Consider the following 3,192-nt stretch of genomic DNA (forward strand, 5'->3'; position numbering starts at 1 on the left):
TAACTGTGACAGGCTGGAGTATACTCCCCTGAAGAGATATTCATTTCCTTATCCCCAGAACATGTGAATGTTACTCTATATGGCAGAAAGCATAATTAAATTAAGGATCTTGAAAGGAAGCATTATCCTGGATCTTCAGATGGACCCTAAATGCAATCACTTATATCCTTATATGAGAGAGGCAGAAGGGACAGCGGTGAAGGCAGTCGAGGACAGCAGGGAGAGAAGTAGCCACAAACCAAGGAATGCCAACGGCCACCGAAGCTGACAGGGGCAAGGAAAGCTTCTCCCCAGAGCCCTGGGAAGGAGGGTGGCTGTGCCAGCACCTTGATTTCAGATTTCTGACCTCCTGAAATGTGAGAGAATAAATTTGTTGTTTTAAGTTGTCCAGTTTGTGATAATTTGTTACAGCAGCCCTAGGAAACTATACAGTACCCATGAATGGGAAATTAATGGTGGGATACATAATTAAGAAAGAGGTAAAAAGGGAATTAATAGCAACTTGAAACAAACCAGCTAACATAAGGAAAAGAAATAAAGAGAAGAAGCAATATGAAATAAATAGTAACAAAGGAGTAACAAAAATAATCAAGAAGGAATAAAATTAAGCCCATGAATCATTTCACTAAATGGCAATGACTTAATTCTCCTATTATAAGGTAGAGATTATGAGATTACTTAAAAAAAAAAAAAAAAAACAGTAACTCCTGCTAAAGACCGTCTGTAAGAAACACAAAAAAAACAAGGTGATAAAAAAAAGTTGAAAATAAAGTGATGGGTAAAAGTGTCAGGCAAATCCATATATAAACAAAGCAAGATGAAATTTCAACTTAGATGCAATAAAAAGGATATTATCTACTGATAATATGGATAGCATGATAATATGGATAATAATGACATCATGCCATGATAAAGTGAGGAAAATATAATTTATGAAGGAGACATAAGGAAAATAAATCTGGATGATAAAATTGGATGTTCCAAACAATATGATAACTAAATATTTGAAGCATAAACTAAAAGAAATACAAGTAGAGCTTGATTTTTTAAATATTATGGTGATAGACTTTATATTCTTTTTAGAATTGGACAGGTCCAGAAGCCAGAAACAAGTAAAAACAGAAGAATATTAGGCCCAATAATCTGACACGGAGACAGAGAGAGAGAGAGATGGAGAGCTATAGATTATACATTTCTAGAAATCACATTCTGTGATTGTAATCAAAACAATTATAAATAATTTGACCAAGAAATTCCTCACTACTTGAAATTCTAAAATCCCTTCCTTGATCACTCTTGAATCTAAATGGAAATAAAAAAGAAATGGCAGGTAATCTAAAAACAAAATTAAAATGAGAGGATACAGAATGTTCTCAAAGGAAAATTGATAGCATTAAATGCCTTCTTGATTTAATTGGAAAGAAAATAAAGAAACTAAATATTCTATTAAGAAATTAGGCAAAGAATAATAAAATGGACAATATGCTAAAATCAATGCAAAGGAAAACAAAAAATATTATAATAGTAAAAGGATAAAACTAATTGTTTAAAAATGTGAATAAAATAGACAAAATTCTTGTGAATTTGATTAAGCGTATGTTTGATAAAAACATAGACACTGGAGAGGTTAAAGGAAAACTGCATGCAAACCAGAGCAATAGATTTGAAAATCCAAAGGAAATTGATGATAACTTAGCAAAACATAAATTATCAAAAACAAGGCAAAAGAAATGGAAAACTAGAATAGACCAATCACCATAGAAAGTTTGAAAAGATCACTAAAAATCTACCATTGAAAATTCAGCAAGACTAATAGAGTTCACAGTTTGAATTCTCCATTGCTATATAAAACATTCTAGGCTGTACAAAAGCAAAAAATGCTTCCTCCATTTATTTTATGAAGATGGCCTAACTTTAATACCAAATACTGATTTTTTATATATAAAAAAAGACTGCAAACCAGTCTCACTTAAGATCACAGCCCAAATAGCAAAAGAAAAATATACTTTGACTGAGCAAGATTTAGTACAAAATTCAAGTGATTCAAAAATAGAAAATTTATCAAGATAAACAATTGCATCAATAAATTTAAGGAAAAAACGTGGTATCTTACTCACAGATGATAGGATCATGGCAAGAGTTGCTGAAAGCTCATCTGAAGAAATTCAACAGCAATTTAGGATTAAAGTCTGGCAAAACAGAAATAAAAGGAGAGGTAGTAAAGACTATCATTCTAACCAGAAAAACATTAAAATTATGAAAATTAAGAGCTAGACAGAGATGTTCATTAATACCATTCTTTTTAACATCACCTTGAAGTTCCTAGCAAATGCAATTATGCAAAACTATAGTAAAGCTGGTATAAAAACATTTAAAAAATAAAAGTGTACTTTTGTTGATGATATGATTGTGTACCCATAAATCCCAAGAATTTGTATTTAGAATTATTTCAATTAATAAAATTTAAGAGACTGTTAATACCTGAAAGTTCCCTGTTGAATACATACAACTCTCCCACTGTCCATTTAAAATCTGCATTTTTAGGAAAGAATAGTCATGGTTCTGTATGAGAATTGTATGATCCCATGCTTTTCCGTTCACTTGTAAGTAACAAAAATCCCACAATCATTTTAAATCTCCAAACAGCCAAAATCCAATGAAAACATCTAATCCCAAAGAGGAATTGACAATCTGAACCTGAGTTCAAGTTGAATCTTTTCTCTTTCTGTATCACCTGGGGATTACTGAAAGCACACTGTAGAACAAATGGGGCAGGACATAGTTTTTCTTCTCTTCTGCACTCTTTATTTTTACACTTCCCTCATCTGATTTTTTTTTATTCAGTTTTATTGAGATATATTCACATACCATACCATCATCCATGGTGTACAATCAGTTGTTCATAGTACCATCAGATAGTGGTGCATTCATCACCCCAATCTATTTTTTTTTTTGTGATACCAAATAATTTATTGTAAATGTAGTGGCAAATACATTGAGAATAGTCATCATTAAAAAGGAACTAGAAAATTACATGTTGAAAGTATGTGCTTTTTTTTCTGCCACCTTTAAGTTGTGACTAGTACCAACATTTTAAGTACTAAAATACTTAATAGGATGCTCTTTTTCTACATAATTTCATAACGGTATCTCCACCTTAATTTTTAAAATACTTGACCATGAATTTCAGTT

This window comes from Choloepus didactylus, chromosome 8 (assembly GCF_015220235.1).
Source record: "Choloepus didactylus isolate mChoDid1 chromosome 8, mChoDid1.pri, whole genome shotgun sequence".
In the NCBI taxonomy this organism is placed as follows: Eukaryota; Metazoa; Chordata; class Mammalia; order Pilosa; family Megalonychidae; genus Choloepus; species Choloepus didactylus.